Raw genomic sequence first — 23,193 nt, 5'->3', positions numbered from 1 at the left:
TTCATGAAGCTTCTCTATCGCCTACAAAGAAAGATTACCATTAAAGGTAGAAGTGTGCAAGACATGAGAACCTTCCAGGATTTACATCAGGAACTTGGATACAATAGTCGTGCAGGAGTGAAGGAGCTGATGTGCTTTGCAGAGAGACGCTTTCAATGAGAAAAATGGGAACAAAACAGTAAAAATTGGAGATCAAGGCATTTGCAGTATCCTGCGTTCGTAAGGAAAGAACTAATGATCAAGTTTGAACACACTTTATTTAACTAAGCGCCTTATTCGCGTGTACTAATTGGAAACTCATGAAGAACAAGAAACGCAATAATTCTTCTGGTCGAAAAATCTGGATAAAAGTTACAAGACAATGAAAAGAAATAATAACAACCAAAATACTACGCTACACAATTGCAAAGTAGCCTTACGCCTAACAAGAAACGAGCTTCTACAGAAGACTATAGAGAGTGAATGCTGGGCTAGAGCCGACATAGGTATTGGCTGGAGCTGTCTTAGCAGTAGGTACACACTGCCAATCTGACTCAGCTGCCGTGCTTATAACACCGATTCTGCGGAGTGCTACACTTAGTCACATTAGTTGCAATTGGTGGATTTCTGCCACATGGCTTTTCACAAAGTAGTGCCGTGTTTATGCGGAAGATCTGTTGATGTTTACATTCACTGGCGATGTTTTGATATGAGCTCTTGAAAGGAGGTCGGCAGCCTACCTTATTTGTCTGTTGTGCGGGTCCTCCAAATGATAAGGGGCCGCTACGACAGCATGCACCTCAGAAGAACTGCCAGAACCAACAAAGACAGTCGGAATCGCAATATAGACCCAACAAGAACAATGGAGATCGCAATAGAGGCCAGATGAAAGATGACGCTGCAGTTCTGGGTTCGATTCCCAGCCAGAGCGGGGATTTTGTCCACCTGGGAACTAGATATTTGTGTTGTCCTCATTTTTTCATTATCATTCAAGAAGTGGCAACACTGGAAAGTGAAAAAATTGGATATTTGTATGGGCACTGATAACCACACCATTGAACACTCCATAAGCAAACATCATTATCATCATTGAAAGATGACATAATGGGAGAAGAGAAGACCAGTATGGACAGAAAGCCAAAAAAGTGAACATCTGCAGTTAAAATCGTGGGGGTAATCATCAGAAATAGAAACAAAGAAGTGATAAGAGGATATGACTAGTCACTGGGGCTCCAGCACTAATTAGAAGTTATCAGTCCACCAGGAGCCTTGTTTTTTAACTGTAATAAGCTAAAGAAAACTTTGTCATGAGCAGTCAATAAATGCGACAACAGGATGGATGAATGTGAATGTCGTGTGACTAGGGCCTCCAGTCAGGTAGAACATTCGCTGGGTGCAAGTCTTTCGATTTGACGCTACTTCGCCGACTTGCGCGTCGATGGGTATGAAATGATGATGATGATTAGGACAACACAACACCCAGTCCCTGAGTGGAGAAAATCTCCTACCCAGCCGGGAACCGGACCCAGGCCCTTAGGATTGACATTCTGTCGCGCTGACCACTCAGCTGCCATGGGCGGACAGTAGGATGGATGATACTGCACATTAGATTATAGACATGAGTATGAGCAGTAACATGGTGTCAGGTGTACTGGACTTGGGGATTCAAGTGTCGATGATGGATAAGGGAGTGTCTAAAATCTGTGAAAGACAGAAGAAGTGCCCAGTGTTTGAAATGCACAGCATGAAAGTACTTGGCACGTTGAAATGCACGTGCACAGAAGTGAAAGAAGAAGTCAGAGCAGACTTCAAGTGCCATTCACAGGTGCTCAGCGTGAACTCTCTAGCAGTACACAGTGTGACAGTAGTAGCGATACTAGGGCTTGACATTTTGTAATATTGCCTCGTTGTTTTGCTGTTGAAGGGCAGGTTTTGCTCCAATGCATCTGTACGTTCAGGAAGTTAAGTTAAAGTTCAGTGATAATGCAGAAAAGTCAAATGAAAAAGCGTCAGTACACTAGATCTTGATGTCTTGGATGAGGAGGAAGAGGTATCATTAGGGCACAAAGTGTAACAAACGAGAGACGTGAGCAGCGACGAAGCCAGCCACGAAGAGAAGAAGGAACGTACCATTATGCAAAAACACACGTCTATGCAACAGACGTGACTCTGAATTGAGACACACAGAGGGTAGAGGCAGACAGAGGAGAAGAATGCGAGGCAAATGAACAATTGGAAGACATGATGAAGAGCGAATATGAGGATGAAGAGACGGGCCACATAGGGTTCAATGTATTAGAACAGAGAATTTGTGCATTCGATACTTTCAATTTGAAGCAGGTTCGTTGACGTGCTATTGAATGCACTGAAGAAGACGGGAGACGAGTGTAAATGAAAGCACTTGTTCGGTCAGCAGTTTTAATATTCTAAATGCTCATTTTCATTCTCTCTGTTATACTTCTGCAGTATTTGTTATCCTCGCCAGTTGCTATTACTGTTACGGCACAGAGTAATACGGTTTCTCAAGCTATAAAATTTTTAACGGAATTCAACCACCTTGACGTAAGATAGGCTGACCAGAACCAGGGGGCACGGTGATGCAATACAGACGGGCAGCACAGTCTGCAACTCTGCAATAGCTGACTGATAGGGAGCACCCGCAGCAGGAAAACAGAAAAGGACAGCGACTGAGCAAAATAACACACACGCTCGTTCGCGCGGCGGGATGCCGCAAGAAGCAATAGACTCGGCTAGGGAAACACTCATACACCAGTTTAAACACTCATACACCATAGACTAGCTGCTAAGAGAGAATTAAAGCAAGGGTAGCAGAACAACGAGTCCACATGCGGTCATCGTTAGTAAACCGCATGTCACAGAACTACAAAAAGCTTTTTAAATACGGAGCCCCAGCTTCAAGATGAGGAGAGCGGTTCAGGTCAATGGGAACGATGGAGTCCCTGTCGACGACATTGCGTTCCATGACTGTGTTGTTTTAGCACGTCTTGTCTCAGATCAACCAGCGCAGTACCAGCTGGCCGTGAAGTGTCGCAGAGCTGAACTCCACTGACGAGTTTCATGTTATGCCACACCAACCACAACTGATGGGAGAGCTGATGAACTACCAGCATCAGTGCTGTACCAGGTGCTGTACTCTTTGAGTGTGGGACGGAAGACGACGACCTCCGTTCCTGGCGGACCACTGTCCGGTACCCCTAAGCGCATCCGGTTGTGGGACCTACCATGCCGGCAGTACGGGTTAAACGCCTGCCGACAACTCCACACCGCCGATGGAGTGGCCCAGGAAATAAGAGACACGGAATGGGATCGAGTACACTTCCTTAGATGGCAGCAGCTATCCATGCTGTACCAGGATTGGGTAAGCATCCGTATCAACGCAAGAGGAACTATGTTTCGCTAGGACGGAGGCGCAAGGACTGGCGCAGCGTCCGAAAAAAATTTGAAATTTGTGGTGAGTTCCTATGGGACCGAACTGCTGAGATCATAGGTCTCTAGACTTAAAAACTACTTAATCTAACTTAAAATAACTTACGCTAAGGGCGACACACACACACACACACCCATGCCCGAGGGAGGACTCGAACCTCCGACTGTGGCAGCCGCGCGAACCCTGACAAGGCGCCCTAGATCGCGTGGCTATCCCGCACGCAGCAGCTTCCGACGCCGAAAGTCTGTTCGTGATCAGGGCAGGAGGCAACTACGGCCAACAATGCACCACACTTTGTAAAGTTGTCACAATAAATGATTCACTGAATAATCGTGTTTTCTTAGCGCCACGAGAGCTTCAAGATAAATCGTGACATCGTGCACAGGAGACACCCGCTCGGCCCCCCTGTATTACTATTCCAGGATTCCAATGGGCTGGCTGTGTATAAGCCAATGAACCAGAAATATCTAGTTAATTTTTCGAAGTGGAAGCTGTTTGATGAAACCGGTTAGTAAAAGTCTTTTACTGGTTATTAGTCCTACAGATACTGTTTAACTCAATGAAATAATTGTTCTTCTATGGTTAAATGTGTACATAGATTTTTTTGTAAAGAAATGGTATGACTGTTATTTTTGGTTGAAGGCTAATCTAGTGGAGATTATCTCTGGAGTATTGCTACTTACCTGCACTTTAGCTTTTACTGATAGCAGGGCGGCAAGTAAGAGAACATACTAGAAAAGTCACAAAAATAATTTAAACTGTTTGACAGCTGTAGGAATTTTGCGTATAGTTTCTTGCTTTTGGTCCACCACGACGAAGGTAGCTCACTCTGTGGTGTCACCGCCAGACACCACACTTGCTAGGTGGTAGCTTTAAATCGGCCGCGGTCCATTAGTACATGTCGGACCCGCGAGTCGCCACTGTGTGATTGCAGACCGAGCGCCACCACAAGGCAGGTCTCGAGATACGGACTAGCACTCGCCCCAGTTGTACGGACGACTTTGCTAGCGACTATACGGACGAAGCATTGCTCATTAGCCGAGCCAATAGTTAGAATAGCCTTCAGCTAAGTCAATGGCTACGACCTAGCAAGGCGCCATTAGTAACATTGCATGTATCTATGGAGTCTCACTTATATCGTCACTAACGATGTACCGAGGATGGATTAAAGTTAAGTATTACAGAAGCTACGTACTTTTCTTTATAGCATTCATTACGTATCCTGTTACAGACCTATCTCTTGCCTGCTAAACGCGTGCCTTTCGGCTTCCTCTCATTGTGTCTAGGCTGTCTTGTCTAGACACAACAAACTCTATTTTAGGCTTTGGACATTTCAAAAAGGAACAGTTGTTGTACAAACTTAAAGTTTATAGATATCATACAGAAGGAAATGTTACTGAAGTGAGAGAGCGCGTAAGGGACGCACTAAACCGCACCGTGCAGTTCATCTCCACTGACCTTGGCGAGTTACACAGTCATTGCTTCTCCTCAGTCTCCCTCCAACGTTCGGATTAACTTAAATCTTTTGAAAAATATTCCCCATCGCGTTCTCAGCTGCATAGATGATGTGTACGTGTTGACCATACAAGTAACTGAATACGTGACGTGTGACAGATTAATTTGGATTCAGGAAAATTCTTTTAAAATTATAATAACAGGAAAATGTTAGAAATTTCAGCACCATGTTAATCAGCTTCAGCGAGGAGAAGTTCTTAGCTTCGAGCATGCCATTTGATTTTTACATGTGACGGCTTTTTAATCTTTGCGCAATCAAATTATGGCAAGTTTTCAAGGTATTCATTTGTCCACTGATAACAGTTCCTAGATCATAGAGCTTCTGGGCACCTGAAGGGCTTTAATAAGGAAAACTGTTCAGCAAGTTTTTTCCTATAGACTGAAAACCCAGATTTCTGATGAGGATTATCTTAGAGTGCAAGGCCAACGGGAGATCTTCTTTGATTATGTTGAAACTATTAGGAAGGCCCTACTCGCCTTCTGTATTGAGGTTAACGAAACTGGCTATAGCTCTAGGTTAATGTTCAGCAGTGAACCTCAGCATTTTCTCGAACTCAGTGAATTACTCTGGACATTGAGAACATTAGTTTTTCGTATCAACAAAAATCATCACATCCTATAGTGAACCTCCTGGAAAGAGCGGTTTCTTGAAAACAGGAGAATCTACAAGTAAATTTGTGAAAGAGAAAATTGGTTAAGGTGTAGACAGCCCGACCGTACTTTACTGACTGTAAGACGAGACGACTGAAACCTGGTAACAGCTGACGGCTGCTGAAGAGGGGCAGCCTAGAAAAATGGACACCCACTGGAAGTAATAGACTACGTCACCTTAATAAACCTTCCTTGCCAAGGGTTAGCCCTTGCTGTAAAGCATGAACCTGGTTGTTGCCGTTCAGACTCAGGTAGCTGTATCCCGTAGATGTCGTACGAGTTGTACTTCAGTTATAAAAACACATGTCAGCTCGATGGATGGAAGTCAGTTCCCAAGAAGTTTTCTACAGTTGATGGACAGAATCTGTTAATACATGTTAGCATAACTAGTGGCAAATTCTTGCGGCACATCAAGATTTTTGTCGGTCAGTATCTTTTAGTTAGTATTCTTTTAGAATGTGATTTAAGGCTAAGACTTGATGTCATCTTGATTATTCTACCAATAGGTTGTCTTTGAAGCTCTGTCCTGAGAAAATTTTCAATCGTGTCGGCAGTCTTACATTCCTCCATTGAATAATAGTAATACCTGTTAATCACAGCTTAGTGTCTGATAATTACATTGTAACCAGACTGATCAGTTGTTGCACTTTTTTAACCAACTCCCTGAGGTTTTGACTGACGTTTGTAGCACACTAATAAAATTCAATATGAAATCCAATTTACTGATTACGTCCCTGCCACGCATTTCCCTTACTGTTTTCCACAACCTAAGGTACTGGAGTAAAAAAAAATAATAATTATTGGTAAGTTGTCTGAAGAAGGAGTTATTAGTGAGTCATTATTCCCTTATGCATCTCCCATGTTTCTGGTGCCAAAAGTGAAGGAAGGAGGAAGTTGACTATCATGGCCGTAACGGAAACATTGTTTTGGGGTCTGTCCCTTTGCTTGACCGCTACACATGTTTTACTTCGTTTTCTGCTGTAGAGTGTGTATTAAGCGTGATAAATATGTGTTATTTATGGTTATTCAGAACAGAAAAATACGTAAAGGCCTATAGAAGGTTGAATGAACATTTTAGAGATTCAGACACGTTAAGCCACAATATTCGGAAGCAGTAGCCGTCGACCAAGGAAAGCCGGAACGTGTGTGAAAATTCGTCACGTTTCTGCCCCAACGTGAGAAAGCAAAAGACCAGCGGTGTTCGCGCAGCAGCATTCAGCACTTCGATAGATCAACGAGCGAGCGCACGGGCAATGTTTCCACGGAGAACAACGACCAGCGCAGTTCGTACATCAGCGGTCAGTGCTCCAGGAACTGCCAGCAAACTGAACTCACGTGCGTGGCGTATCTGGTGACGCGGAGGAGGACGACAGTGCCACGACCGACCACTCCAGCATAGAGGCAAAACAGTGGAAAGCCGGCACGTGTATCGACATTGGTCACGTTTCTGCACAATGTGAGAAGCATAGATCAACGACCGAAGAGTCAGTCGCCGCTCTAGAAACTACGCGGCATTGGCGAAAACACCGATTAAATACCTCCGACCAACGGGCAATGAAGGGGTCCTTTGAGGAGGTCCTTCGAGGGGAGAAAGTAGACTTCTCTTGGCCACGAATGCCCTTTTTGCGAGTGCTAGTCTGCTTTTGATATCCTACTTGCTCCGTCTGTCATTGGTTATTTTGCTGCATAGGTAGCAGAATAGGTTAACTTCCTGACGTTAAGTTTCGCGCTGTTGTCATTTATGTTACTTCTCATTACTTTCGCCTTTCTGCGATTCACTCTCAATCCAATATTCTGTACTCATTAGACTGTCCATTCTAATTCTTCTTCACTTTCACTCAGGATAGCAAAATCATCAGCGAATCGTACCATTGATATCCTTCCACCTTGAATTTTTATTACACTTCTGAACCTTTCTTCTATTTTCATCATTGCTTCTTTGATGTACAGATTGAATTGTAGTGGCGGAAGTTTACATCCCTGCCTCACACCCTTTTAAATCCGAGCATTTTGTTCTTGGTCTTCCACTCTTATAATTCCCTTGTGGTTCTTGTACATATTGTATATTACCCCTCTCTCCCTACAGTTTACTCCTATCTTTTTCAGAATACCGAACATCTTGAACCATTTTACATTGTCGAACGCTTTTACCAGGTCGACAAATTCTATGAACATTCTTTAGTCTTTCTTCGATTATGAACCGCAACTTCAGAATTGCCTCTCTCGTGCCTTTACCTTTCCTGAAGCCAAACTCATCGTCATGTAATACATCCTCAATGTTCTCTTCCATTCGTCTGTATATTATTCTTGTCAGCAACTTGGAGGCATGAGGTGTTAAGCTGATTGTGTGATAATTCTTGCACTTGTCAGCTCTTGCCCTCTTCGGAATTGTGTGGACGATATTTTTCCGAAAGTCAGAAAGTATATTGACAAACTCGTACATTCCACACGCCGACGTGAGTAATCGTTTTGTTGCCACTTTCTATTAATGATTCTAGAAATTCTGGTGGAATGTTATCGTTCCCTTCTGCCTTATTTGATCTTAAGTCCTGCAGAGCTCTCTTAAATTCTGAATACAGTACATGATTCACTGTCTCTTCTAAATCAATTCCTGTTTCTTCTTCTATCACATCAGACAAATCTTCCATTTCAGTGTACTCTTTCCACTCATCCGCTGTCTCCTCTGCATTTAACAATGGAAGTCCGATTACAATCTTAATGTTACCACCCTTGCGTCTAATTTCACCGAAGGTTGTTTTGACTTTCCTATAAGCTGTGTCAGTCCTTCAGACAATCATTTCCTTTTCGGTCTCTTCACATTTTTCATGCAGCCATTTCGTCTTACCTTCCCTGCACTTCTTGTTTATTTCGTTCCTCAGGGACTTGTATTTCTTTATTCGTGAGTTTTCAGGAACATTATTGTACATCCTTCTTTCATCGATCAACTGAAGTATTTCTTCTGTTACCCATAGTTTCTTCGCAGTTACGTTCTTTGTACCAATATTTTCCCTTCCAAATTCCGTAATTGCTCTTTTTTAGGGATGTCCATTCCTCGTCAACTGTACTTCCTAATGAGCTATTCCGTATTGCTGTATCTAAATCCTTAGAGAACTTGATGCATATCTCATCATTCCTTAATACTAACGTATCGTACTTCCTTGCGTGTTGATACATGGTGAATAATCAATTAAAGTCTACCTATTCTTCACCAGTAGTACATTATAACCTGAGTTTATATCCACTCATGGGTACGCCTTACAATTCAGTATCTGAGAGCGGAATCCTCTATCTGACCATGATGTAAACTAACTGAAATCTTCCCGTATCACCCGGCCTTTTCCAAGTATACCTCCTCCTCTGTAGATTCTTGAACAGTGTCGCTATGACTCGTTAAAATTTATTGCAGAACTCAATCAGTCTTTCTCCTCTCTCATTCCTTGACAGAAGCCCATATTCTCCTGTAACGTTCTCTTCTATTCCTTCCCTTACAACTACATTCCAGTCGCCTATGTTGGTTTCCTGTCGATTCTGAAAAGAATAATCTTATCACTGAACTGTTCACAGTAACACACTCTCTGCCCTACCTTCCTGTTCATAACGAATCCTACTCCCGTTATACCATTTTCTTCTGCCGTTGATAGTATCCTATAGGCATCTGACCAGGAGCCCTTGTCATTTTGCCGTTTCACTTCACTGACCCCTACTATATCTAGATTGCGGCTTTCCAGAATTTCTAGCTTTTCTACTATATTCAGGCTTCTGACATTCCACGTCCCTACTCGTAGAACATTATCCTTTCGTTGATTATCCACTCTTTTTCTCATGGTCACTTGCCCCTTGGCAGTCTCCGCGCGCAGATCCGAATGGGGGACTATTCTGGAGTCTATTGCCAAAGGAGAGACCATCATGACACTTTTTCATTTACAGGCCACATGTTCTTCGGATACCCATTATGTGTCTTTAATACGGTGGTTTTCATTGCCTTTTCGTCTTCATGCCGTTCATCATTGCTATTTTTTCCGCCTTTAGCGGCAGTTTCCCACCCTATGTGCAAAAGAGTGCCCTGAACCTCTGTCTGCCCCACCGTCCTCTTTCGACAGGGCCCTTGGCAGAATGAGGGTGACTTCTTATTCAGGAAGCCTTTGTCCGGCAGTGCTGATTATTAATAAAAATTCAAGAGGTGGCAGATTACGAACCCGGGACTGAGGACGTTTCGATTATGAATGGAAGGCTCTTCCGCTACACTATGCGGTTAATCATTACGCATCTCAGGCCCTGATTTGTGTTAATGCTCCTACTTTTAAATCACGACAAATCGAGAAATTATGTTTTGGCGATGACAGAACCCGCAATTGAAGTCTCCCATTCTATGCCCAGCCCTCATTCGCAAGGTCAACCATAGTCAAGCTGAAGCTAACTGGGATATCTCTACTAACTGGTTAAATTTCGCTTTTAATTCCATAATATCACCCCAACTAAAGTCATGTCTTGGCAACGGCCTTGCCGCAGTGGATACACCGGTTCCCGTCAGATTACCGAAGTTAAGCACTGTCGGGCGTGGCCGGCGCTTGGATGGGTGACCACCTGGGCCGCCATGTGCTGTTGCCATTTTTTGGGGTGCACTCAGCCTCGTGATGCCAACTGAGGAGCTACTCGACCGAATAGTAGCGGTGTGCTGACCACACGCCCCTCCCATCCGCATCCTGAGCCGAGGATGATACGGCGGTCGGATGCTACCTATGGGCCACTTGTGGCCTGAAGTCGGAGTGCGCAAAGTCATGTCACGCAGTATATTCTCAAATATCTTGTCTGGTCTGTTAAAGATCTTCTTCCTAAGAAGAAGGTCTTGATATTCTTAAGCGGGATTGTAAGAGAGCAGTTACTATATTTGTTCAGAAAATTGGTGATAGGTTCACAGATACAACCAAAGTAGGTGTCAACCTTCATTGGGGATAGCAGACAGTGTTATTACGAACAACCGACGGGGCACAGTTGGGAGGATCCAAAGTTATGAGCTAATTTACCGTCGCATCTTTTATAACCCTGTGAGTTACTGAAATTCCCAGCCCTGTAAGTTTGATTGGAAAGAATCTGAAAGCAGGTAATAAATTTAGAGACCGTTTAAACCAGGTAAAAACTGGAGCTTCTGTAGTGGACTACCTGCTGTTCATCCACTGGTCAGATCTCCCTCCCTATGTTTTACTTGTAGAGTTGGACGATTGACCCATGGTAGGTTCGGGATCTACAGGTTTCGTTACTCTATCTAACTCACTGTGCCATGTTTACTTTCCGTGTCCAGCGGGGGCAGTCGGTGCTTCACCATCTTAAATGGGTCAGACACAATCAAGGAGTCAGTTGTGTGCGGGAGTTAGTTGGGACATCTACACCGGTTATGGGCTAGAGGCTCTGCACTCGTAACCACTTCCATCCTGTGACCAAGTGGGAAGGTTCTACTTGGTGCCTTGCACTTCTGGGCGGTTTCTGCAGCCCAGACCTGGCTATTAACTTCGAGTAGCTCCTGATGAAGGAAGTTAGCGGAAGTGGGTCAATTACCGCCTCGCGACTTCGAGTGCTATGAAAGGTTAATCCAAGATGAACACGGAAGAATGTATTACTGTATCAAAACGTTGTACTAAAATTGTCTCTGTGGATCTCACCATAAAAGTGGCACTCAGCATTTACTAATTGCTGCTTGCCGCGGCTAATATATCGCTTGTGTGTTTATCAGTTTCATTTATTGTGAGTGGTGGCAATATCATAGGAAAAGAAATGAACCAAAGTGATAGTAAGACCGGCAAAAAGAACAGAGAACGATCAGATTCCCTGGGAGACAAGAAATAACACACAAATTAATGGAAAACATCAACAAAGAACGAGATACCGTTAATTTACATGCAATACAACCATCTGACTGGATTACAAAATGTAAAGTGCTATGGTACAGTCCATAAATCAAAGAAGCACATAAAAAGAAAATTCATAGAATAGACTATATTGACCAGGTGGAATAGAAGACAGTTGAAAAGAATGAAAAACCGAATATCACGAGTGATAGAGGGAATAATTAACGAACTGATTATAGGTGATGTAATTCTGTTAGTATTAAGGGTGCTACATCTCTTTCAGATGTGCTGCGTTAAATATACCGGAAGAATGGAGAATAGCAAAGTTCATTTCAGTAAATAAGAAAGCATAAAAAAAACAATAGAGCTTACTAATACATAAGTATTCTGAATGTTTTGTACAAAATCTGCAGCAGAGAATAAATGAAAGACTGCGAAATATCTCGAATGTAATTTTAATGAAAGAGCAAGCAGGTTTCCAAAAAAGAAGACCATACACAGACGACGCTTTTGCACTGAAAAAGAAAATTCAGAAGAGACAAGAATTTAATGTGGAAAATCATCTATCATGTGTAGATTACGAAAATAGCAATTGGAAGAATTCACAGGGTCAAGCCACGTGCAATAATGAATGAAAGGAGAATCCCTAATTTTATAATTTAACGTCTTGTTTTCGAAGCATATGGTACTTTCAGACCAGCCTTCGTTCTGGAACGATATAGTTCCTCCTATGGTTATCCCACTCATGTGTGAGTGATATCAGTGCATCGATCAATGATTCCCCCAGAGATATACGCTACACTGATCATTCATAACATTATTACCACCTACCTAATAGCCGGTATGTCCACCTTTGGCATGGATAACAGCAGCGACGTTTCGTGGAACTGAAGCAATGAAGCCATGATAGGTCTCTCAAGTTAGATGGCACCAAATCTGCACACACAAGTCACCTAGTTCCCGTGAATTCCGGGGAGGAAGGCGATGTGCTCTGACGTCACGTTCAATCACATAACGTATGTGTTCGATTGGGTTCAGATCTGGCGAGTTGGGGCCAGCACATCAGTTGGAGGTTCCCATTGGGTTCCTGTAACCACTCCTTCATAAACCTGGCCTTGTGGAATGGCGCATTATCTCGTTGAAAAATACCGCTGCCGTAGGGAAACATGAACGTCATGTTCTCTAACCAGTATACGATACTCCTTGGCCATCATGGTGACTTGCACGAGCTGCACTGGACCGATGGATGCCCACGTGAATGTTCCCCAAAGCATAGTAGCGACGCCGCCAGCTTGTATTGTATTCTGCCCAACACTGGAGTCTGATATTAGTTCCGCCACAGTTCGCCACCTGTCCTGTTTTACCAGTCTGCACACCCTATGACGTCTGACACCTGTAGTGAGTGGTGACCACGCAACACCACGATGTCTGGTCGTGGTTTCACCTCGGTTCGCCACGAGTTGAAGACACACCACAGCAGTCATCGAACACCCGACAAGTCATGCCATTCTAGAATTGCTCGTGCCGTGCCTCTAGGCCATCACAGTATGGCCTCGGTGAATCTCAAATACATCGCGCACCTTCCCCATTCCACATACGGACAGCACGCTCAGTGATACTACGTAGATTTTGCATGTGTCCGACTAGAAGTCATTCCTCTCCAGGTGACGCTTAAATTGCCTGGATGGCTTAATATTGATAGTGGGATGGTATTCATAATGTTCTGTATGATCAGTGTACGCTGACCAATAAAACCCACCATAGCTGTATAAACACACATTTGTTCTGTCACTACCGGTTTAGTTGTTTTAGAAGGTCATTAGTTTGCCGAGTTGTGCCATTATCGCCACATAAAAGATCTCGTCGTCATACATAACGTTGGAGACAAAATCTGGAAACGGTTATCACCAGAGACAGGATTATATGCATTTGCATGTTGCATATGCATTTGCATATTTGGCTCCTTTTCACCGGTTATTGCGTATTTTAACTAAAAACCAGTCACGATGCATATTTTCGCTCTATGTTTACAATACTATATAACCTAGACAGGCAGTCTCTAGTTCTATATACTTTTGACGTCTCACAGATTGACCGCGACCTACTCTGCGCGTAGTCGCTAACCGAGAGGCCACTGTCTAGTGAAATTGTTACAGAAGAGGAACGGGAACAGGCAGAAGAGTCGACGCTCCTGCGCTCGCGCCGTCGGTTAATACCCTTCGCTGTCATACCGTATGGCTCGGCATCAATTAAATTAAACTCGCAAGCTTTTAGTCGTACGTCCATTGTTTCACTTTACCTTTCTGTTTACTTGTACACAGTTGAATGTGTTTACGACGTGTGGTGTGTAACTTGTTGTGCGCCATGCTACCGTGGATGGCTGACCATCCTGGACTATTAACATATCAAGGTATTGTTTTACATTGTCGAGTTTCCGAGAAAAACGTCACGTACAAAACAAGTTTCAAATTGACCAGCACGTTATGAGAAGTCTTCATATCGCAGGAATGCCGAAGAAAGGACAACGACAACTTCTGACAACAGAAAGTTGCAGTAGCAGGTATTTCTCCAAAGGTAACCAAAAAAGTCGATTTAACATGAATCTATGGGAAGCATTGATTACAAGCATTATTCCTCTTCACACACGCACAAACTCTATCCTCAAAGGCTTCCTGAGCAAATGTTGCTTAAATCATAATGTATCAGATCAATCAACATTGGGTAAAAATTACATACGACAATACACTTGAATGTTATGGAAGAAATACGCAATGAACTCAAGGACAGCATTATCTGGATTTCAGTTGACGAAACTACATACACTTGTAGCCACTGCATTGCAAATTTAATTGTTGGTGCTTTAAAAGAAGAGTCTTCTTCTTCGTATCCAGCCGTGTGCAAAGAACTCGAACAAGTATATAATTCTATGATCGCCATATTTTTGAATGAGGGTACTAGAAAAATATTTCTGGCATCTTCTACAGATGAAAGGGTGTTTATGTTTATTTCAGGTGTTGCTCCCTATATGATCAAAGCAGAAAAAGCCCTCCGAGTATGTTATCCAATTTGATTCATTTGACGTGCTTTGTTCATGGAGTACATCGCATTGCTGAAGAAGTACGTTCCACTTTTGAGAAGGTAAATAAACTGAATTCATCCACAGAGAATTTGTTTCTAATTGCTACTGCTCGCATGAAGACTACCAAATGTGCCTTTATCTGCCGAACCATTGCCAATTTGTTGGCGTAGGTGGGTCGAAGCTGATTTGTTTTACAATGAACATTTTCAGGCCATGAGAGGGATCGTAGACGACTTCGATAGTGCAGAGGCTTTGGCAGTTTGCCAGTGCAAAGAAGCTTTTAAAGATTCCGGTATTAAAAAAGACAATGCTGTGATTAGCACTCATTTTCCTATATACTTGCAAGTATTGAAAAGCTTGAAACTCTAGGTTTGGCGTTGAATGAATCTATTCAGTTAATGAATAAAATTATTCTAGTGAACTCCTAATTGCCGGAGGTATTCCCAAGAAAACTTAAATAAAAGTTTGAAAAAAATTTTAACAATTAGCCAAGCATGAACCCTTGCTTCAAATTGATAGTTTTATTAAAGGGCGGGTGAACTTTTGCCAGAAACAATAAGTGCCAACATAGCACCTAAATTCAAATACTGTTCAGTTGATGTTGGACGATCCTTTTCTGCTTATAAAAATGTTTTGAGTAATCAAAGACAAAATATTACTGCTGAATATTTGAAACGGTACTTGGTCGTTTACGTTTACAATAATAGAAAAGCGTAGAAGAAATTGTAAATGATGCTTTGGTACAATAGTATTAATTAAAAGTTAATGCTGTACAAAAATTCATGACTGTATGTTGTTTTTAAATTAAATGTCATGGAATTTTTAGAGGGCCCCTCTGGGTGCGTTATATCTCGAAGTTGGTCCTGTACATATCAATTGTTTCGCTCGGCTCGTTTGCATCGCATCCATTTGCTATCGACAACAAGAGAAAAGAAGGAACACTTCTTGAAACACGGTATGCGCCCCCACTTTGCAAAGTTTTAGAAAAGAATCCCAGAAAGGTCTCTTTTGTAACATCTACCAGAAAGTATTCAGGGTGCTAAATGTACAGATTTCTCGTGTGGCCTGGCGTTCGTCCTTTGAGATGTAATGCACGCAGTAACCACCATGTTTTTTTATTATTTGATTTTACATATTTCGACATCTGTCACGCAGTTTTGAAGCATTTTTCATGCAAATTTTCATGCGTGTTTTAAGGTTTTTATAATGTAAACAATCCGGTCTCTAGTCATCCCACAAACGGTCTGCTGACCTGCTGGCAGAAGCGAGGTGATCAGTAGCTACATACGACGATGCATGCTGAGTACACTTGACTGTTTGTCCTCGACTGTAAGAATTTCAGCTGCGATACATGCTGCATTGGTGACCCATTACTGATGTTTTCAGATTTCATGCTGCTTACCTTGATGTGATAGTGAAAAACGGTTGTGTAAGGCATCTTCCATTTCTGACGGTGTGATACCTCTTAATTATTCTGTATAAACTACACAGACGGCTTGTTTTGTGTCTGCTCCCTTAAGAAGATGATGTGCGGGGTGCTGAAACACGGGGTGCTAATATATTTGTTTCATTTGTCAATCAGAATCCATCCCACGTTCTCTCCGTTTCCCCAGTTAATCTTTCCAAAGTGTCTACTTGACTAAGTGTGGTTTAATCTGCTGGTCATGGAAACAGAAACCCTCTTCTGTGTTCTTGGTTCTGCCATACCAATATCGATAATTTTCTCCAGAGGTAGACAGAAGATCCCTGCTGATTCAGATATCTTTCTGCTTATTTTCTGCCAGGAATATTCTGGAACGATTTTTGTTTTGTGTCGTTGAGTTTTCGGTTAATTTCCTTGAGTGATGCTCAGATTGGTACTTTGGCTTTGCTCATGCCGAGAGCGACTGTGTGCCATCAATGGTGGATTCTCATTGAACAGTTACATATCATGTTTTTTTTTTAAAGAATAGTGCATGCATTAAATTCATAAAAGCAATAATTTGATTGATATCCTTATGTATTCACCAGACTGAGAATTTTCAAGTGACGAACCTCGTCTAGAAAGTAGTAGTTAGTTAGTACCTGCCTGTACAAATCACTATCTTCAGCAGTCGCTCCTATCGTTGTTGTGCAACTATCTATTTAAGCTGGCGCATGGTTTGTCGATTGTAGAATTTATCTTCTTTAGAGGAAGGGCTCTGAGTTTGGGATCGTTTTGCCTCATCCGTATAGTTTCAGTAGTGGTGGAATGAACTGCTTCTACTTCTTGCTGAATGACGACTCGGTCTGTAAAACAATTAACACAGTATAATACTCCTTTTACGTAGTTGCCAGTTCCTCTTGCTGCCGTCCCTTAAGATCATCACGCTGATTTTCCCACGTAATCTGTGTTTCATTCCAGATCGTCACATAAGTAACGGACTGTAATTTCACTTTGGTTTCGATGTTATCTCACGTATTTAATATAGAATGTTAACAACGATAACTTAATTGTCCAGTGGCAGTGAGAACTGGTTTACTAATATTTCATCTCATCTCACACTCTTAGGCTCCTGGATATAGCCAACCCACCTCCCCACCCCTTCATAAAAATTAAGATGAAGTTTATTAACTTCAGTACGGGAGTTGAAGGAGTTTCGCCATGCCTATGTGTAGTCGGATCACATAACTGACAGCCTTCTGTTGATGTAGCGTCACTTAATATCAAGGCTCTTCATGAATAGTTATGTTCGACGAGAAATGCGCACACGGTAGGTGTCAGTAAGACGCAGTTTACGAAATCAACTTATTCCCTCCCTTTTGTTCAGTCTGGGGAAGTGCTAAAAGTCCATGTTATAAGGCAGTTTGCTTGTCTACTCGACACAGAATTCAATAACTGATCTCCAAGTTCAAGCAGAGAGTAACCGCCTACAACTCATGCTAAGCAATACGCAGAATGATTTCCATTGTGACAGAGGGAATAGGGAACTTGCACTCGGCATTTCCGGCCAAGATGAAATCGCACTTGAGAGGAAGTAGCAGCTTGCAGTACACTCAGATACGTCGTATAACGAACAAACCACAGCCTTACAAGGCTAGACGCATCAAAAATTTCATTGGCGAAGTTGATAAATGATATTTCTTACCATTCAGCCGTAGCACGATCGATCTTGCTTCAGTGGTTATCCTAGTTAGATATGTCGCGCTAAATTTAATCTCTGATTGCTAGGGTAACTCTGGCGCTGCTAATTCTAAAAGGCCGAGCACGTTGACGCAGAGGACAGAGGGAGGCCTGATAACGAGTACTTCCTCTGCGAGCAACCAGCCATACTCCACGGACTGTGTGCTGCGTCGTCTGTGGACTGGTGATCATACGTGCCTGTGTTGGATCTTGCCAGAATGAAAGAAGTACACAGGATCTGCACTCGGCGCCTGTTATCTTGGCTTAGTTTGGTTTCGGCAAATTCAGCTGCTGTTTGTTTCCTATTGAAGACACCGCTTCGGATACAGCTTGTGGAAAAAATTATTGCCGATTGCATGTGGGGTGCAGTGATCCTTTGATGGGCGTGAAAGTTCGGCTAATGAACATGCGAATAGATATACAGCACTAACGACGAAGGATGCAGGGAGAGTTTTATTATTGGTAAGCGCTATCCTGCTCTAAATATGCACTGACTAGCCAGAAAATTACGACCACCGACCTGCTATTGACATAAACCCATCCAGGCAATAACTGCGTCACGTGGCGAAGAAGGACTGCTAGGCAGACACACGTACGGTGCATATAGCATCAGTGCTCGCGTTGCCCGTGTGTAGAATGGGGAAGGCGCGCGATCTATCTGAGTTCGATCGAAGGGGCATTGTGATCAGCGGGAGGCTCGGCACGAGCATCTCGGAAACTACACGACTTGTGGGGTGTTCGAGGAGTGCTGTGATATATGGCGAAACCACGTTCAGGCGTCGTGGGGTTGTGCGGCCACCCTTCATTATGGATGTTGGACCTCGTAGCTTGACAGAATGGTAAAACAGGACAGGCGGCAAGCTGTGACGGAACTGACATCAGACTTTAATGCTGGACGTAGTACAAGTAGAACAAGTGTGTCTGAAGACACCCGCTGACAAAGACCTATGCATGTGTCTGCCCCGATAGCTGAGTGGTCAGCGTGACGGATTGCCATCCTACGGGCCCGGATTCGATTCCTGGCTGGGTAGGGGATTTTCTCCGGTCAGGGACTGGGTGTTGTGTTGTCTTCATCATCATTTCATCGCCATCCGGCGTGGAGGTCGCCCAATGAGGCGTCGAATGTAATAAGACCCCCCGCAAGGGGCCTCCCGGCCAATTACGCCAAACGCTCATTTCCATTTACCTATGCATGTGCTAATGTTAACAGTACGACATCGGCAACTACAACTGAAATGGGCAAATGACCATCGTTAGTGGATGGAGGCACAATAGCAGAGGTTTTCATGGTCTGATGAATTCCGATACCTTCTTCATTATGTCGACAGGAGGGACCGAGTCTCTCGTCTTCTAGGGGAACACTTCCTTGACACCTTTACTGCAGGACAGTTACAAGTTGGCGGCGGTTCCATTACGTGCTGGAGAACATTCATACCGGCATCCATATGTCCAAGAGAAAACGTGCAAGGCACTTTGATGCCCAAGGAGTACCGTACACTGGTTACAGACCACAGACATGCTTCATGAAGAACGTGTTCCCCGATAGCAGTGACATGTTTCAGCAAGATAATGCACCATGTCACAAAGTAAAGAGCTTGAAGGAGTGGTTCGAGGAACACAGTGGCCAGTTACAACTGATGTGATCGCCCCCTAACTCGCCAGATCTGAAACTCGTCGGACACATCTGAGACGTGACTGAACGGGGTGTTAGAGCTCATCGGCCCCCTATCCGAAATTTGAAGGAATTATTTGTCTTGTATGTGCAGATGTGCTGCCAACACTCTCCAGCAACCTACCAAGCCCTCATTGCTTCCACGACACGATGTGTTGCTGTTGTTATCCGTACCAAAGTTGGACATACCGTCTATTAGGTAGGTGGTTATAAAGTAGTGACTGATCAGTGTAGATGTAAAAAGTAAAACCGGGTGAAGATTGTCATCCTGGTTACCAGACAGTGATTTAGTTTCAGTGTATTAACGCAACGCAAAGATCGTTCCTTACATTTGAGAGTGCAGTGTGCCAAGCGGTGGCATTTATTATATTTAAATTTGCCAGTTAATGTTGTTAACTAATCCGCCTAGCTCTATATCTCGTTAATTATTAAAGTTTTTTGATAACTTAAATACCTTGCGTGAAATCTGTGAATTGCGCAAAAATATTTTAATTGTGTTGCGTGTTTCTTGAAGGTGCGTAACAGTTGCTGTCTTGCAGGAGCTATGACTATGTGCTGACGTTACATTACTGAAATTGTTGTAACGCCAAACTGGAAGCCATAGAGGTGACTTTTATGAGTCATACGAGGCGATCGGCCAAACTCGAATTAATGCCGCCAAGTCACACTTTTGGAAACAAGGCGCCTGATTTTCACATTCTGTGAAAGAAATTGGCCTACTAGGAAATTCACTGCTTATCTTTCAAACGATTTAAAGTTGTAGATAAATTTTCAGTATCTTGTTTTTTTTTTAATTATTTATTGTGAAGTTTTACCTGTAGGATTTCTAAAGGTGTCACATCTTTGAAGAATAAAGGTTCTGAATGTTTGAGATTTCTGAAAATTACTTAAAAATTTTGGTTATTGTGTTTCCTTTCAATGTTTACTCAATTAAAATTTAGACAAACATAATGAAAGTAAACGAACGTATTGCTTAAAACACGATGGATTTTAGCAAGCTGTTATTTTGGAAATACCAATCTCTAGTATCTAGTAAAACAAATAGTTTCTTTCAAATTGAAAGTGAAATATTTCTTTTCCCAGCACCTCTCCTACTCCACTAGTCTGGAACTGCCCATTTGATCCTAAATAAATAGTATTTGTCTGTTTAACCTTTGTTTAAGCTTACGTTTTTAAGAATGACGGGACCAGTCATCACAGCCTAATGTTTTGTATTGGTTATCAAAGTATCATTAGGATAAAACTTCCACGAAATGGTCATCCTTCTGAATCTGCTTAGTGTATTTCATCTCTTGGTTTCCCTATACGATTTTTCACCCCACGCTGCCTTCCAGCACTATTGGTACTTTTTTTTTTTTTAATTCGCAGATTCTGAATAATGAGCGTGACGTAGCATTCTTAATTGCGTGAATGGGAAATTATCATTTTTATTGCATTTCAATCTTAATATTAACATCCGAGAATAAATCTACGCTGTGTTGAAACCACAATCAGTCAATTAATATATACTTCAAGTGATGACTTGGATTTGACATCGAGTGGGGTTCAGAACCCGCCATGTTAGTGAGAGAAGCTGTAACTCATGGTCATAATGAAAGAGCTTGGTGGCAGGAATTGATTACCAAGACTTATTCATCGGTGCTCTGAAATTAAAGAAGATTATGCTTCATCAAAAGAGACGTTTTTGTGTAGAAAAACCAGTGCCAGAGAAGAACCTGTGTTACTACTGCAAATTACGTAGAACCCCAGGAAAAATTTCATTCTTTCTCTCTACGTAATTAAAAATTGTTATAAGTGAGTTCTGCTACTATAGTTAATCATTCAGAGAGAAAAAGAAGACGCACAGTTAAAACGGTTCTAATACTGGCAATTAAGTTCTATATCAGAGAAAAACTTTCGCGTTTCTTCTTAGGGTAATTAAGTCTTGTTAGCTGTGAATTATGCCCGTTAGCGTAGTGAACTATCTCCTAGGAGGTATATACTTGTCACAAACCGTCGATTACCCTTTCAGCCCATGTAGCTACTGATATGTACGAGAACTTCGTACCACAGGTTTAAATTACTGTGCTCAGTTCCTTACTGAGTTTGGTGATTGTCGAATAATAATTCAGTAAACCTAGTGAATATTTAAACAACAGTGTACAAAAAGGAAAATAAACGAAAGATCTTGCAAGCCCATCCGCCACCATAGATGCAACATGTACAACTAAAATATATAAAAATTATGCGAGTCCCAAGTTTTGTAAAGGAAGTGAGAAATACACGGCGTTTATAAATTAGTAACAATTAATTGTGTGAAAGTCAAAAAACTTAGAGGAATCTCTGACACAACACTGAGTTCAGTATATCTTCAAGCTGTTTCACGTCCGTGGGTTTAACCTCAGAGTGCCCCACACGTAATACCTTGGTGGTGTCAAGAAAGCAACGACGTTGACTCCTAGACCCGAAGTTTTCGTTCAGGATATCCCAGTAACTCGAAGATACAGCAACATAGCCATACAAAATATATAACTTTAAGTTTTATTTATAAATATTCAGCGTAGCTGCCTTTTGTAACACGGCAAGTGTCTCATCTGTAATCAGTTTCCTTCCAAGTCCAGTGATGCAAGTCTTCATGTATGGTGGCAACTGTTTATGTTATCCATTGTCGCAGCTCGTCGACGTTTCCCAGAAGCGGAGAAATCATCACTGTAACCCTACACACGGAAGTCCGTCGAGGTTAAATCAGGTGATCGTCATGGCCAAGATACTTCCACCACGCCCTGTCCAACTCGGCTGTTCCTACGGAGCTGTGCCTATATCCTGTTGTAGTTGAGGCATTAGGTAATGTTCAGGCTCGTCCAGGCACAATGTAACTGTTACAGTTGACTCGACTGAAAAGAAAGGACCGTAAATCTCGTTACAGCTTACAGCACAGAGAATATTAACCTTAGGCGAAAATCGTACACGTTCGAAGACGTGACGTGGCTTCTGCTGCCAATATCCGAAAATTATGCCGATTCAGTTTACTGCAAATATGGATGGTGGCTTCGCCACTGGACACGATATATTAATAAACTCGTCTTCCGTCAGTATTTTGCTAGCATTTCTACACAATAATCAGCTCATTTTCATTTGTCACTTTCTCTTGAAGCTTGCAACAGTCCCGATCGGCACGGTCTGAATGACAGGCGTTTCTGTAATACCTTCCAAACTGTAAACCATTCTAAGTTGGCACGTCTCATTGATTTACCCAGGCTAGGAATGTAAGACTGCCGGACCTTTTCAATTACTGCGTCAGAGACTACTAGCCGACCCTGACCTGGCGTCCCATCTGAGACACAGCCAGCTTCGCAGAAACGATTGTAATAGTTAATTTGTTTTTAAGTTGGTGGCTTGCGATATTTCGTCTTGAATTGTCTCTGAGCAGCAGTGCCGCATTTGGAATCATGGTTACATAAGCCACACTGCACACAGTACGCACCATTATACAGCGAGGTGACAAAAGTCGTGGGATGCCTCCTAACATCTTGTCGGACCTCCTTCTGTCCGGTGTACTGCAGCAACTCGACGTGCCATGGACTCAACAAATCGGAAGCCCCCTGCACAGACACTGAGCCATGCTGCCTCTATAGCCGTCCATAGTTGCGGAAATGTTGCCGGTGCAGGATTTTGTGCACGAACAGACTTATCCATTACGTTTTAAAAATGTTTTCTGTGGTCAAATAATTCTCTCGAATTGTGCAGAACGTTCTTCAAATCAATCAGGAACAATTTTGGCCCTATGACAGGCCGCATACTCATCCATATAAATTCCATCGTTGTTTGGAACATCAAGTCCATGGATAACTGCAAATCGGTCCCAAGTAGCCGAATACAACCATT

General features: G+C 42.7%; 1 pseudogene; it reads left to right on the top strand.

Annotated features, from left to right (window-relative positions):
* The first annotated feature begins 10,083 nt into the window (after positions 1–10,083).
* On the top strand, positions 10,084–10,201 carry LOC126413660 (5S ribosomal RNA; annotated as a pseudogene).
* Positions 10,202–23,193: the final 12,992 nt, after the last annotated feature.

This window comes from Schistocerca serialis, chromosome 7, assembly GCF_023864345.2.
Source record: "Schistocerca serialis cubense isolate TAMUIC-IGC-003099 chromosome 7, iqSchSeri2.2, whole genome shotgun sequence".
In the NCBI taxonomy this organism is placed as follows: Eukaryota; Metazoa; Arthropoda; class Insecta; order Orthoptera; family Acrididae; genus Schistocerca; species Schistocerca serialis.
The sequence above is the reverse complement of the archived record's forward strand: the minus strand, read 5'-3'. Positions and strand labels throughout refer to the sequence as shown.